The sequence below is a fragment of the Perissodus microlepis genome, chromosome 19 (assembly GCF_051167445.1).
Source record: "Perissodus microlepis isolate ML-2025 ecotype Zambia chromosome 19, ASM5116744v1, whole genome shotgun sequence".
In the NCBI taxonomy this organism is placed as follows: domain Eukaryota; kingdom Metazoa; phylum Chordata; class Actinopteri; order Cichliformes; family Cichlidae; genus Perissodus; species Perissodus microlepis.
The window spans coordinates 2,138,263-2,155,198 of NC_140479.1; the positions used below are offsets into that span (position 1 = coordinate 2,138,263).

Genomic DNA, 16,936 nt, shown 5'->3' on the forward strand with positions numbered 1-16,936 from the left:
GTATTACTCCTTGGCTGGAGTATTGTCATTCATTATTATCAGCTTAACTAAAAACTCCCCCAAACCCCTTTTTAGTTTAACAGTTAGTTTCGCAGACCTTCAGCTGGCTTTCTTGTGGTTCCTCGGCTTTTAAAAGTAGAATGGGAGGCAGAGCCTTCAGCTTTCAGGTCCTTCTTTTATCTCTACTTTTAAGATTAAATTTGAAAGTTTCCTTTTTGGTAAAGCATAGTTAGGGCTGGATCAGGTGACCCTGAATCCTCCCTTAGTTCTGGTAAGCCTAGGCTGCCTGGAGTTCCTGTGATGCACTGAGTGGTTTTTTTTTCTTCAGTCATCTCAATTCACATTCTCTCACTTCCACAGCGTGTCTTTTGTACTGTCTCCCTCCCATCACCCCTAACTGGTTGCAGCAAATTGCAGCCCCTGCCTGAGTCTGACTGTGCTGTGGTAAAAAGGAGTTTTTCCTTCTCACTGTTGCCAAATTCTTGCACATAGGCAGTTGTCTGATTGTTGGCGTGTTCTCTGTGTTACTGTGGGGTCTTCACCTTACAACAAGGTTTCTTGAGTGAAATGTTGTTGTGATTTGGTACTATATAAAAAATGATTAAATTGTAGATTACTGGTACATTTTGCAGAATAGACAGAAAAACTGACACAAGAGCTTTGAATGGATGAAGCAGTTTCAGTGTTTTTAAACCAATTTTAAGGATGTAAATGCTGATTCATTGATTTAATCAATACAGAAAAAAATACAGTGGACATGTGCTACACACACACACACACACACACACACACACACCACACACACACACACACACACACACGTATTTGTCACATACACTTGCAAATATTGTTTGCTTAAGGTGATGTCATACCACAGCACTAACTGGAGGAAGAGTAATATGACAGTGGGGGCTTGGCTTTCTCTGTCAGTGTTCACCAACTACACACACAGCATACACACACACACACACACACACACACACACACACAGAATACACATATGGCTGCAAGGAGAAGGGGGTGGGGGGATGGGGGGGGGGCACAGAAGTTATTTAATCCCCTTCTGGCCTACTTCCTGCTCTGTGTCACGCTGGTCATGTTTGCAATTCCCTGTACTAACCACTCTTGACAAGTACACACAGGGACAGACGGACACACACATTCACAAATAAACCAGATCATCAAAACCTTTATTTCTCCATCAGAAAACACAGGATCAAGGCATAAGGTAACAACAGCAGAACACAACCCGTAGTATTACAGTGTAAAGGACGTCCTCAGGTCGTCACATCAAACTGCCTCAGACATCAGGTCATAGACACAAAGATGATGCTTCAGTAGCCATCACTGTAATGGTTTGGCTCACTGGCCACTAACATGGAACAGGATGCACTCGATATGTAGATATGAAGCCTCATGTTACACTAATAATAATAATAAATACCTTGGAAAGTCATAATTCAGCTCTACCTCCTTGAGTAGTCTGTCTGTGCTGACTGTTGGTGTGATACCAACTGATTATACAGTAATGGAAATATAATTATGAATGATTAATTAATGATTATGAAATTAATTATGAATACTACAGTAAATTTCTGCTATTATGTCTACTTATATTTTGCATACTAGTTCTTTTAAATAATTTTGAAGCCTTATGTTGTCTGCTGTGATTGTGATTGCAGCCCTTCCCCAACCCTCAGTGAATGGTTCTCATGGCCACTGATCAGTGGTCTTACTAGCTTTACAAGGCTTTACTAGCAATATAGATCAGTGCTTTTTGTGTGTGTTTAAAGTCAGTGCTGAGACATGTACACAGATCTGTCAGTGCTCTATGGATGGCTTTTTTATTGAGTGGCAGGAGAGCTTAAACATTTAACCACTGTTTATGTTCACTGTTGCCATCTTGAATTGTTAACTCAGTGTGGCTGCATATAGATTTGTAAATCAAGTTTTACATGTAAACGATGTGGGATGCATATACAAGGAGCAAATAGTTTTAACTACAGTACATTTCTGTATTAGGGATGTAGGCAATTTCTGCAAATTAACAGAAATTGGATGCACACACAATATAAGGTATATATGTTGCAGCCATAAGTGCATTTTGTGTGTGTGTTTGTGTGTGTGTATTTTATAAGGTTAGTCAGAAAGAAAAATAACATTACATACCCTAGACAATAATATGGCTTTTCAGTGTAACCATACGTCGACCACAGTGTACAGACATCAGTATAAGAGTGGAGTGGATAAGCATCAGTTATGTCTTCAGTGTAAACTAAGGCAACCTCTTTATTAGGATATATGGTCGACTCTTAAGTCATAAAGTGCTCATGATACTAAGCACACAATACTCTGAACACAAACCTGAAGCTGTTTTTAACATGATTTGAAGAATTTTTTGAAACAGGCAGATCAGCAGTTTAACCAAAAGCAGTTAGCACTGTGTGGTTGATTTATCTTTGAGCATCTCTGCCTGAGGTTTGCCACTATTTCCCTTTTCTGTACATCCACAGGACGTGTAGGAACATTAACTACTTCCAGTTTTGATTTAGGGTGGGTAACACTGGTATGGTCCACAATCATTTGGTGGAGTTTCTTTGCTAATGTGAGCATTGTATTGGTCAACAGCAAGTTTCTTTTGTAAGCTGTAGTCAGGGGCCATGTTTTGCAAAGGCTTTAGCTGAAGGACCAGATTTGCACACCACTTGAGCGGGCTTTCCAAGAACCGACTCTAAACATGAACACTATGGCTTTTGAGAAGAATAGCTGTTAAAGGTGATCAGAACAAATGGAATGGTCAACAAATAGTGTAACTCCTGCAGTAACTGATCAAGAGCTGTAACCGGCACAACTAAAATATACTCCAAGCTATGTTTTGCTCTATAACATTGTCTCTTCATATATTTCTTTACATTTCCGTGTGTACTCCCACACGTAAATGTAAGGTCCCACAGACCCTACATTTCCATAGGTCCATTCACTACCTAGAGAGACAAGAAAACGTTGCCACGTCACAGTCTTAGTTTCTAAGAACATAAGAAGTGTCCAGTTGCAGACAGGGATATGTACCTGCATGTGCACAAAAGAAACATCTGAGCACATGCAACTACCTTTTTACCTCATCTTTCCCTTATATTTAAAATATTTAAATATTACTTGAAAGCAGCCACTCTGCACATTGTTCAGCTTTCCCACTGTACGAAGAACCGAAAACTTAGAAGTGGAGCCTGAGGAGTCGGTGCTGGCCGTTTAAGTTGATGGTGCCAAAAAGTGATCATCTGCCTAAAAATGATTTCTGGTTTTTGCCAAATAGTTTTTGCCTTTATTTTATTAGTGATGTGTCGGTCGCGAAATGAAATGGCTCTTAGAGCCGACTCTTTGAAGTGAACGACGTGAGCCGGATCCTTATTGGGAGCCGTGTTTTTTTTTTCTTCTTTCTCACCCTCTCTCTCTCGCACTTTTTTCCCGCTTCACTCCGCACGCGAGCCTTGTGCTTTGCGCTGGGCAGAGGGGGGAGGGGCGGTAGTTACAGTCAGTAGCACAGGAACAGAGCGGGAGGGAGAGAGACAGAAAGAGAGCCAGGGATTAGAAAGGTATAGTAATCATCCACAACTATTTTCAGTTGCAGATGATAAAGGATTCAGAAAGTTTATTCATGCAGGTCCATATGACAGAGAATGTGCATGTTCTTTTTGTTTTCATATTTTAATTTATATTTAATTGTGTTGTGGTTTGCAGTGTTTTGTGTTGTTTCACTTTAAATTTGTGTAAAAGGAAAAAGCTGAAAATTTAAATAGTTAAAAGTTGAAATGTAAACAGTTGGTTTTTGTATTATATGATTTATTTATTTCATTTTATGTGGAGTGAATAAATAAAAGTATATTCACGGTGGCCCCTAGAGACAAAGCACGTACAAACTTCAAATCACGTACAAACTCCAAAACACGTAAAAACACGTAAAAACTCCAAAACACGTAAAAACTCAGAAGCACATAAAAACTCAAAACACGTACAAAAGACAACAGAAGTGCTCCAGGATGCTAGGGCGCAGTGTTGAGCTTTTGTTACCTAAAGCAGCGGTCCCCAACCCCCCGGCCTCGGACCGGTACCGGTCCGTGAGTCGTTTGGTACCGGGCCGCGAGAGTTGAGGCTCAGGTGTGAAATGTATAGTTTTCAGGGTTTTATCGGTTTTCAGCGTTATTTTGTTATCGTTTTTATCGTTAACTCGGTTTTCCTGGGTCTTTTCACGTGTGTTATGAATAAACCTTCTTTTTTCGGTACCGGTACTAGTTTTATTTTGTTGTATTTATCCGCGACACCTTAAAGGCCGGTCCATGAAAATATTGTCGGGCATAAACCGGTCCGTGGCGCAAAAAAGGTTGGGGACCGCTCACCTAGAGGCTACACAAGCCAGCAAGTACCAACGACTGGATTTGGTGTGTGGTAGTAACAGGTAAATGAACATTTTTTTAAAAAATTATTTGAATATATATGAGTGCTTGTGTATAAATACACAAACAATACACATATGCCTTCAATTGTGTAATTTAAGTGATCTAGGTAGCTCTGTTTTGGAAGTTCAGTTAACGCTAGAAATGTGTTTTGGAGTTTTTACGTGCTTTGTCTCAAGGGGCCACCGTATATATTTATATATAAACATATATAAATAAAACCACTTTTTTTACATTAGTAATTCCTTTTGTGCATAATTTTATATTGTTGTTAATAAAAAATTAATTAAACCAACAAAACAACCCGAAGAGCCGGTTGGGAGCCAAAAGAGCCGGTTCTCTAAAATGAGCTGGAAATCCCATCACTATATTTTATTTAAATGACTTGTTGTCCTATAACCTGTGAAACACTTGTCAAACATATCTTTCGTGAAAGCCTCTGTAGCATTTTAAGTTATTTTAAGCCAGAAGCATCATTCCTGCCATAATGCAGAAGCTGTAAACACTTTGTTGGCGAAGAGACTTTTATATAGCTTTTATTTATATGGGTAACAAAGTGTAATTAAAAATGTCTTTTCCAAGAGAGATCTGGCCAAGAGGGCAGCAGAAATTACAACAAACAACGCATTACATTTCTATAAAAATACTTTAAGTAGCTAAAAAGAACTGGATTGAGTGTAATGTAGGTAAAACAACAAAAACACTTTCAAAACAGGTCATTTCTTTATTTTATATATATAATCATTTCATACATCCTGTTGACTACAGTTTATCAGAATCAGAATGCTTAGTTAATCCCAGAAGAAATGATGTGGTCACAGTTGCTCCCAGCCAGCAACAACAGACCCTAAACTAAATTGAATATTACAATATATGAAAATGTTACAAATGATAACAAAATAGCTCTAATAAATCCAAATGGCTCTAATTATAAATATCCCAGTATATTACACAAAATTAAATAGATAAGATTGACAATGAGGTGTCCTTTTTATCATATTAACTGTAATTTTCTCTGTAGAGGATGTGCAGATATTAACAGTGTAACTATTGCAGCGTGTACTTGTACTTTAACTGGATGAATTGTACAGAGAGAAGGTCACAGGAATCATCTCCTGTGTTGTTCAGTGGTACATTCCTCAATGAATGTGCTCCTGTGACTGGCCAGCAGGTCACAGAGTGGGTGGGAGGTATTATCCAGCATTGTCAATATCTGAATCTGCAACACCACCTTTAGAGAGCCCAGCTCCATCCCCACAATTTTACTGGCCTTGTGGGGCAGTTTAATAAGCGAACTGAAGGGGGTCCAGACATGTGAAGCTAGAGACACCGGCAACAGTAGTCAATTGTCTTCCAGGGGCCAGAGCAGGCGACATTGAAGGAAATTTAAAACTGCTGGCTAAGGGTAAACGTAAATTCAGTAAAATCATAATTCACGTCGGCAGTAATGACACCCGGTTACACCAATCGGAGGTCACTAAAATCAATATTGAATCGGGGTGTAACTTTGCCAAAACAATGTGGGACTCTGTAGTTTTCTCTGGTCCCCTCCCCAATCAGACCAGGAGTGGCATGTTTAGCCGCATGTTCTCCTTAAATTGCTGGCTGTCTGAGTGCTGTCCCAGAAACGATGTGGGCTTCATAGATAATTGGCAAACCTTCTGGAGGAAACCTGGTCTTGTTAGGAGAGACGGCATCCATCCCACTTTGAATGGAGCAGCTCTCATTTCTAGAAATATGGACAAATTTATTAAACCCCCCAAAATATGACTATCCAGAGTTGGGACCAGGAAGCAGAGTTGCAGTCTTACACGCCTCTCTGCAGCTTCTCTCCTCCTGCTACCCCCCCAAAAACCCATCTCCATAGAGACTGTGTCAGCTCCCAAACAGACAAAAAAAACAAACTAAAAACCAGCAACAAACAACTTAAACATAAACAATCACAAAGAAAGGACAATACAGTATCCACATCTGAACCAAAGAGTAAAACAGTGAAATGTGGATTATTAAATATTAGGTCTCTCTCCTCCAAGTCTCTGTTAGTACATGACTTAATAATTGATCAACAAATCGATTTACTCTGCCTTACAGAAACCTGGTTGCAGCAGGATGATTATGTTAGTTTAAATGAATCAACACCCCCGAGTCATTCTAACTACCAGAAACCTCGAAGCACAGGCCGAGGGGGCGGTGTGGCAGCAATTTTTCACACCAGCCTATTAATCAACCAAAGACCCAGACAGACTTTTAATTCATTTGAAATCCTGATGCTTAGCCTTGTCCACCCCAGCTGTGAAACTCAGAAACCAGTCTTACTTGTTATCATCTATCGTCCACCTGGGTCTTACACAGAGTTTCTCTCTGATTTCTCAGACTTTTTATCTAATTTAGTTCTGAGCTCAGATAAAATAATTATTGTGGGTGATTTTAACATCCATGTAGATGCTAAAAATGACAGCCTCAACATGGCATTTAATCTGTTATTAGACTCAATTGGCTTCTCTCAAAATGTAAAAGAACCCACCCACCACTTTAATCACACTCTAGATCTTGTTTTAACATATGGCATAGAAACTGAACATTTAACAGTGTTTCCTGAAAACCCTCTCCTGTCTGATCATTTCCTGATAACATTTACAATAATTGATTACACAGCAGTGGAGAGTAGACTTTATCACAGTAGATGTCTTTCTGACTGTGCTGTAACTAAGTTTAAGAATATAATCCACCCACTGTTATCATCTTCAATGCCCTGTACCAACACAGAGCAGAGCAGCTACCTGAACGCTAAAACTAAGGTCTTTAATCAGAAGTACCTGACTCCGTGGTATAATTCTCAAACACGTAGCCTAAAGCAGATGACTCGTAAGCTGGAGAGGAAATGGCGTGTCACAAATTTAGAGGATCATCATTTAGCCTGGAGAAATAGTTTGCTGCTTTATAAGAAAGGCCTCCGCAAAGCCAGAACATCTTACTATTCATCACTGATTGAAGAAAATAAGAACAACCCCAGGTTTCTCTTCAGCTCTGTAGCCAGGCTGACAAACAGTCAGAGCTCTGTTGAGCCAACCATCCCTTTAACGTTAACTAGTAATGACTTCATGAACTTCTTCACAAATAAAATTTTAATCATTAGAGAAAAAATTACCAATAATCATCCCACAGATGTAATATTATCTACAGCTACTCTTAGTACCATTGATGTTAAGTTAGACTCTTTTTCTCCAATTGATCTTTCTGAGTTAACCTCAATAATTACTTCCTCCAAACCATCAACGTGTCTTTTAGACCCCATTCCTACAAAACTGCTCAAAGAAGTCCTGCCATTAATTAATTCTTCAACCTTAAATATGATCAACCTATCTCTAATAATCAGCTATGTACCACAGGCCTTCAAGCTGGCTGTAGTTAAACCTTTACTCAAAAAGCATCTCTAGACCCAGCAGTCTTAGCTAATTACAGGCCAATCTCCAACCTTCCTTTCATATCAAACATCCTTGAAAGAGTAGTTGTCAAACAGCTAACAGATCATCTGCAGAGGAATGGCTTATTTGAAGAGTTTCAGTCAGGTTTCAGAGCTCATCACAGCACAGAAACAGCTTTAGTGAAGGTTACAAATGATCTTCTTATGGCCTCTGACAGTGGACTCATCTCTGTGCTTGTCCTGCTAGACCTCAGTGCAGCGTTCGATACTGTCGACCATAATATCCTATTAGAGCGATTAGAACATGCTGTAGGTATTACAGGTACTGCACTGCAGTGGTTTGTATCATATCTATCTAATAGACTCCAGTTTGTTCATGTAAATGGAGAGTCCTCTTCACACACTGAGGTTAATTATGGAGTTCCACAGGGTTCAGTGCTAGGACCAATTCTGTTTACATTATACATGCTTCCCTTAGGCAGCGTCATTAGAAGACATAGCATACATTTTCACTGCTATGCAGATGACACCCAGCTCTATCTGCCCATGAAGCCAGGTAACACACACCAATTAGTTAAACTGCAGGAATGTCTTAAAGACGTAAAGACCTGGATGGCCGCTAACTTTCTGCTTCTTCATTCAGATCAAACTGAGGTTATTGTACTCGGCCCTGAAAATCTTAGAAATATGGTATCTAAGCAGATTCTTACTCTGGATGGCATTACCTTGGCCTCCAGTAACACTGTGAGGAACCTTGATCATTTATAACCAGGACAAGTCCTTCAACGCACATATTAAACAAATATGTAAGACTGCTTTCTTCCATTTGCGCAACATCTCTAAAGTTAGAAATATCCTGTCTCAGAGTGACGCTGAAACACTAGTTCATGCATTTATTACTTCCAGGCTGGACGACTGTAATTCATTATTATCAGGATGTCCAAAAAACTCGCTGAAAAGCCTTCAGCTAATCCAAAATGCTGCAGCAAGAGTCCTGACAGGGACTAGAAAGAGAGAGCAGATTTCTCCTGTTTTGGCTTCCCTTCATTGGCTTCCTGTTAAATCCAGAATTCAAAATCCTGCTCCTCACATACAAGGTCTTAAATAATCAGGCCCCATCTTATCTTAATGACCTTGTAGTACCATATCACCCTATTAGAGCACTTCGCTCTCATACTGCAGGCCTACTTGTTGTTCCTAGAGTATTTAAAAGTAGAATGGGAGGCAGAGCCTTAGGTTTTCAGGCCCTTCTTCTGTGGAACCAGCTTCCAGTTTGGATTCAGGAGACAGACACTATCTCTACTTTTAAGATTAGGCTTCAAACCTTCCTTTTTGCTAAAGCATATACAGGGTGGGCCATTTATATGGATACACCGTAATAACATGGGAATGGTTGGTGAATAAAGTTACGTAGAAACCAAGCACACCATTGTTTTTCTTGTGACATTACCAATAAGTTTGATGTGTTACATGGCCCTCTTCCTATTGAAAAAACAAAAGCTGTATCCAAGATGGCCGACTTCTAAATGGCCACCATGGTCACCACCCATCTTGAGGAGTTTGCCCCCTCACATATACTAATGTGCCACAAACAGGACTTTAATATCACCAACCATTCCCATGTTATTACGGTGTATCCATATAAATGGCCCACCCTGTAGTTAGGGCTGGACCAGGTGACCCTGAATCCTCCCTTAGTTATGCTGCAATAGACGTAGGCTGCCGGGGATTCCCATGATGCACTGAGTTTTTCCTTTCCAGTCACCTTTCTCACTCACTATGTGTTAACAGACCTCTCTGCATCGAATCATACCTGCTATTAATCTCTGTCTCTCTTCCACAGCATGTCTTTATCCTGTCTTCCTTCTCTCACCACAACCAATCACAGCAGATGGCCCCGCCCCTCCCTGAGCCTGGTTCTGCTGGAGGTTTCTTCCTGTTAAAAGGGAGTTTTTCCTTCCCACTGTCACCAAAGTGCTTGCTCATAGGGGGTCATATGATTGTTGGGTTTTTCTCTGTATCTATGAAGCGCCTTGAGGTGACTTTTGTTGTGATTTGGCGCTATATAAATAAAATTGAATTGAACTACAGGAAAGACATAAAGTCACATGCATTCTGTATTCTGCCCACCTCTTAATCACAGACCCACCTACATATCTGTAGTACCCACCAGCTCTCCCTCTGTCTGCTGTCCAGCACCTTCTTGTCCTCCACTCCTTGCCATTAATGCTAATTTGCCTGTTCCCGATGCTCTTGTCCTCGCCATCCACTGAGCAGCATTATGGATAAATGCTTTGTTACCATGGCACCAGGTACTGGTTGCCTGTGGTAGCTCCTGCAACTGGGGAGACTATTATTTTTATGCCTTTTATAAGCCAGCAATTACAAAGAAAGCCTACATCTCAAAACCTACAAAATACATAATGGCCTACAATAACACATAATTGCTATAATTGTCGTTGTCATTACACCTCCTCAACCACTCACACGGAGGCTTCTGGCTTTCCCGTGTACTGTAGCCAAGAAAGAAACACAAAGGATGAGCTCACAGACTGAGCACTGAATGGGATCAGCAATGACAGTATTTTCCAGTGGAAATATGTCTTTGTTACTCTAATTAATCATGTTATAACAGCTATATTACACAATGCTACTATATTCTTTCTGAACTTAAGTTTTTTTCCCCAACTTTATGTAGTTTAAAATAATAATTTTGTCTTTAATAATTGTAGACAATTCTCTACTGTGAGTGAGAGCAAGCCAGATAATGCAGTAAATTAATCTGGTGTTGTCATCGAGTGTGGATGGAGCGGACTTGAATGCAGATCTCCTTTGCAATGAGACAGTAAATTTATTTACAGTGCAAAAATAATGACAGTTCAGTGTGAAATCCTTAGGCCGTGGCTCCCCGTGGTCATTTCTCCCGACTCCCGATAGTGCTGTATAGCGATGTAAAAAAGGTGGCACTCTGCACTTGTGCATTAATTCCCCGCTCGTGGTTTAGCTCCTGTGTTCTCCTCTCCACCTCCTGGTGCAAAAGACAACAAAGGAGAGAGAAGGGCATCTGAAAGAGCACACAATCTTCTTACCTGTACTAACGAGCTTAGTCTAATGATCCAGCGCTGACTGAAGCCTGGTTACAGCGTTAAATACATAGGTGTCAAACGGTGGATAATTCACGGCAGCTGGAGAGCGCTGATTAATTGCCGGTGTGGAGAAACTCAGAACAGAACTACTTCCGGGTCGGCGCTCCCGCTTCCGGGGAAGTGTGGCTCCATCAAAATAAAAACAGACATAAACGAACAGGTCGCCCGGCAGGGCCAGTCAGACCATGACAGGTGTGTGTTCCAAAGCTAACCAGAGATGGATAACACTGGTTGCAACTTTTTGAACAATTTGTGAGTCGTCTTTGGTTGAATTCATTGCAGATTATTTCAGGAGGAAATGTTGGATATCAGAATCAAAACTACTTTATTAATCCTGAAGGAAATTGTGGGTTACAGCAGGCAGCATGCTGGTTGGTGCATGTGCAGTAACAAAGGAAAAGGATATCTTAATCATATGAACTGCAGTGGTAGAATTTATAAAAGGGAAGTTATTACAAACTTTTCAGGATGTACTACAGTTGGTGATGTGCATGATTCACGGATCCGAATCACCCTTATTTACCTTCTTGGTGCAACCCTTCAGTTCATCCTCTGCCTGGAAGATGCCACTTTGATTTGCTGGCCCTCACAAATGTTAGAATATCAGGGGTTTCGAGTTTCAAGGGAAGTTTTAATTCACCTCTCCCTGAATTCTTACAGAAAAAAAGTCTAATCTTTTGGAGACAATACCCAAAAAGCAGCCCAATTGCCTATCTAGCACTTTTTTAGCAGCACTTGGAATACCATGAGGGATGTCCTGTGGTGTGTGCCATCTGTTGGCAGTGGATCTTGGGTCATGTGGGTTGCAGAGCGGGGCCTCCATACACTGATATTGTTCCAGTGTACCCCACTGATGCTCTATTAAATTGAGTCCTGGGTAATTTGTACTATTTGTGATTTTTTCTCAGCTCCTCTGGCCTTTGTATTGGCATTGTAGTTCTTAGGGAATGCTATGGGAGGATGTTCTTGGTTTGGAACCAAGGTTAGTTATACACACCAGGAACATGTTCACTTAAATCCATCGTACTTTCTTATATTTACGTGCTGTGATCCAGTGGGACTCCTTCTCTCCCGTTTAGGATTTCTGTGACTGCAGAAAAAATTATCCCAGCTGAACTGGACTGAAATAAAACTTTTTTTTTTTTCATTAATTCACCAAGTAGTGCATACAAAACAAAACAAAACAAAAGCAGTACAGACAGGCAGAGCTGCTGATTTACTAAATAACCAGCAAAAGCAAAAAACATATGGGTTACATATGTGGCTTATATGTTAGGTTACATTGTTTTCAACTCTTGGCAGTTATTTCCTGGTTTGTTTGTTTGTTTGTTTGTTTGTTTGGGGGATTTTTTAGGCCGGGGTGGGGTGGGGGGTCCCAATATTCCTTGTTTTAGTTAATCTGGAGTCATACATAGATATTTTATGTAGAAGTGGAGTAAGACAGAATAAGAATAGAAAACTAAATATATAAATAAAAAATAGGAAATAAGAATAACTTCAGAGAGTGTTTGTATTTTTATTGTTTTTGTGTCCCCCCCACCCCCTGTTTTCCTAATGCTTTGGCATCAGCTCACCGGTAGAGTTGTAGAATATATTTGAATGAAATGTTCAAATTGTTTTCTTATGTATTGATGATTGTTGTGTGAGGAGGTCTAGCCATTGTGATGTGCTGATCTTTGTCCTGTTTTTCCAGTTGGGCAGTATTGTTCTTGGTGATAGTCAGGGACACAAGGAGGGCTGTTTTGATCTGCATTATGTTTAGTTCTTCCAGGTTGCGAGGTAAACAGACAGAGGGGTATATCAGGTCTTTTTCCCATTTGTTGATTGGCGTGTGAGGTGCATTATCATTAGAGGATATTAGTTTATTTAGCTTTGAGAGTGTGTTTGTGTTTGCGCTGTTTTGTTGATGCTGTCCAGTAGTGGTAGTTCTCTTAGCTGAGTGTCATTGATACTCATTTTTGCTTTGATGGAGTGTTTTAGTAGGTTATATTGAAGAAACTGTTTCCTGTCAATGAGCTGTTGAAGTGTTAAGAAAGGATTCTAATCAAAAATGTGGCAGAGGTGTGTGATGCCTTTTTCTTTCCATTTAATGCCTGCCAGGGGTCATTTATTTGCACTGAAGGGTTGTTCCATATGGGTGTTTGAGTTCTTTTTGATTTTGCTCATCTTCCACCAGGCTGTCAGAGTTGTTGCTATTGGCGGGTTTTTAAAGCAGTTGTGATGTCTGATTGTATTGTTGATGAATGGTAGATTTTGGATTAATATGTCTTTACAATCAGATTGTTCGATGTCCAGCCATGGATGAAGGTAATGGGTTGAATGCATCCATTTGATGATGAGGTGTTGTAGTTGGTTGACTAAGAAGTAGTGGTGGAGATTTGGTGCATCTAGGCCTCCTTAGAGTTTTGACTGGTGTAATGTTAGTTTTATTATTTATTATTTATTTATTTTAGTTTTTCCTTTTTCTTTTTTTTTTTTTTTTTTTGCCTGTCCCGTTTGGTTCTTTTGCCATTAGAATTATTGTCTGAAGGCGAAGAAAGATGCCCAGTGGATTTACTTTACCAAATGGACCATCCCAGCCTTGCCGTAATGGTCTATTTGATTCACCTTTTATTGTTTATTTTATTTTCACTTGCTAAATACGGGACAGACTTGACTGGGGGAAAGAAAGGGGAGAAAGAAAGAGGGAAAGAAAAACAGCTGGGAAGAGGGACGGGGATAAAGGGCAAAAAACAAAAAACAAACAGACAAAAAATACATATATCAATCACCTGGATCACCTGTTGAGAAAGAAAAAAGAGATAAAAAGCAGAAGAAAAAAAAAGAGCAACATAATAAACAACATCACGATGATCTATGGGAATGTAACAGTAAATACTAAATATTATTGTGCAGCACGTAAGATCGACAGCGCACAGTGTGCTTTGAGGTAGGAGTTTGTGTGTGTGAGCACCCGTGTGTACACCTGTGAGCATGGACGCGCTTGTTTTTAAAAGGTTCCTTCATGTAATGATCTGCTAGAGGGTGTGGGGGGGCCACAGCCCCGCCCACCAGGGCATGAAGCAGGTATGGAGGAGATCAAAACTCCAGACATCCAGAGGCCCTCAGAACGCAAGAGACCAAGGAAGACCAACAGAGGGGCAGCCGCGCCACTGTCCCAGAAAGAGCTGAGGAGAGTCCCAGATGAGGGGTCACTCAGCAGCCGCGGAGCAGAAGCCAGGGGGGGTTGCAGTGACGTGCCCGTGAGCTCCGCCGGCAGCCAGCTGCGCCAGTGTGCCCGAGCCCCAGGCCGAGAGGCCGAGGGCACCCCACCCCCGAAGGGGCCCGAGCGAGCCCCAGGCTCCAGGCCCCGACAAGCAGCCACCAAGGAGTGAGCCGGTGTGTACCTGGACGCCCACCCCGGACACAAAGAACCACCAACGCACCGATGTCTGAGGGCGTCTGCCACTGGCAGGGGGAGTGGTGGGGGGAGATAGGCCTCCAAACCTTGGAGGGCCTGAGATGTCCCCAGAGAGGTGGCGTCTGATACCCAACCTGACATATAGACACAGACATACAGGCACACACAGATACAAACATCCATTCCCACCCTCATGCTCTCATATGCAATTACTCAACACTCACCCAACGTGGAGACAGACATAGAGAGACACTGTACACACAATCACACTCCCCAAGCGTACTCTAAGCCCCGGGTCTAGGTACCCTTGCCCCCGGAGGGGGAAACTGCACCCAGACCCAGGTAGTGTTACCCTTTTCCCTTGGGTGGGGAGAAGCAGACCGCCCCAACTCTGCAGCAGCAGCAGGGAGGCCCCACACTCCAGACCCCAGTCAGACAGCCAACTCCTCCTCCTGGCCCCCCGCTCCAGCAGGCCGCAGAGAACGGGGGTGTGAGAAGACTCCAAGCCTCCCTCCACCCGCTCATATGTAGTGTTGATGCATGTGTGTTCTAAGGTGCATTTAAAACCCAGGAGGGCATGGAGCTACCTGCCAGAGAGCAGCAGGTAAGCGCATAGCCCCTCCTGATAGCCCTCAATGTCTACGTGTATTTAAAATTGAGAGGTGGGCAACGACGCCAGGGGTGAGGTTGTACACCCTGATGGTCTTTTGGAATCCGTGTAGCGTGCCCACCCCCAAGATCCTATATGTATGTGTTATGAGAGTGTGAGTAATGTGAAAGTCTAAGTTGTGGGATAAAATTGAGGCACAGGCAGCCAGAAGGGGACAGAGGGGGGGGGGATGCCTCCCCTGCACCCTGGTGACACATCTTTACCCCAAGGCCCTGAATGTGTGGGTGATTGTGGTGGAGCGGGAAGAGGGAGGCAGCTGGAGATGGGGAGGGAAGGAAGGGAGGGGCAAGTGACCCCTCCCTGGGGCCAGCTCCCCCGCTGACCCCAGTAGGCACCCCCATACTCTGCAACCCGCCAGGGAAAGGGGGCCCAGGCCCATCCGGACCGGACCTCTCCTGTATCTCCCCCTCCTGCAGTGTGAGTTCCTGAAGAGAGGAGAGCTCCTGCAAGGTGTAACAACCTCCCCCACCAGTGCTCGATGCACTGGCGGCACCCCGCGCCAGGGCTGGGCCCCCATACACCCACCCGCCCACAACCCTGGCAACACACCAACCAGGACCCAAGCCCCAAGACCCAGCCAGGGCCCCAGCCCAGAGACGGAGCACCCCCAGAACCTCACGCCCGTCCCGGACCCACCCAGGGGCAGCCAGGCTACCAGGTCAGTAACCCACGTCCGTCAGCACAGACCCTCCCCTAGCCCCGCTGCACGCAGCCACGAGGAAACCGTCACCTAAGAGCCAACAGAGCCCTTAATAGGCCATGACCGCTACCCCGGGTTGAGCCCTCCAAGGAAGATGCTCCTGGGGAGTTTTTTTGTTTTTCCAGTTGAATGATGTTATTACTGTGTCCAGAGTGGTGAAAAAAAGCTGTTGTGGGTTGAATAAGGATCATTGTGAACAAGTAATTGATCTTGTATATGATTTGGGAGTATGTTTTAATGATTTGGATTAGTTGTTTAACTGATTTGTTGGGATTTTGTAGGAACAGGAGTGCATCATCTGCATATAAACTTAGTTTATGTGTTACATTATTGGTGTGAATGCCTGTGATGTTAACGTTCTGACGGATTGTTGCTGCTAATGGTTCAATGTTTAATTGTAGAGTGTTTTGATCCATTGGATAAATGAGTGTTTCCATAAGAAATGTGCAGTTTACTTTGTCAAATGCTTCTTCTGCATTCTGAGAAGATCGTTGTTTTATGGTTACTTTGGTGAGATAGATGTACGAGGTTGAAAAGTCTACGTGTATTATTTAAAGAATGTCTGCCTTTAATGAATCCTGTTCGGTCTGCGTGAATGAGAGAGGAGATAACTGATTCAGTGCGGGTTGTTAGAGCTTTGCTGATTATTGTGACGTCCGTGTTAATTAAGGAAATAGCTCTGTAACTGGAGCAGTGAATAGGGTCTGAAATTAGTGCTGTATTCACATGATATGGAATGAACTGGTGATTTTTAATTTCATCTGGCATTTTAACAAAAAGCGGAGACAGAAATATCAGGGGGATATCCATCAGGAGCTTTATTGTTTGACAATTTTTGTAGTGCTCTCTCATCTTCTGTGGACGTCAGTGGGGAGTCTCAGATGTCTGCCTCTTCCTTTGACAGTGACGGTAATGTGATGTTATTGATAAACTTGTCTGTTTATTTGAAATCATATATATCATCATATCTTTATATATTTCATAATGAAATTGTCTGAAGGTTTTATTTATAATGTGAGAGTCGTTGGTGATGTTTCCTGTCCAGTCTTTAATTGCTGTAATGAGAAATTTTTCCTTGTACTGTTTAAGACTTGTCATTGTGTTTAGATCACAGTCTCTGTAAAATAAATTGTGTGGTTTATGTT

At 42.1% G+C, this 16,936-nt stretch overlaps 1 protein-coding gene across 9 annotated transcripts in view; it reads left to right on the plus strand.

The window, feature by feature from the left end:
* The window catches only part of nrxn3a (neurexin 3a), a 201,588-nt gene that overhangs the window by 89,802 nt on the left and 94,850 nt on the right, over positions 1-16,936 (plus strand). The window lies entirely within an intron of this gene.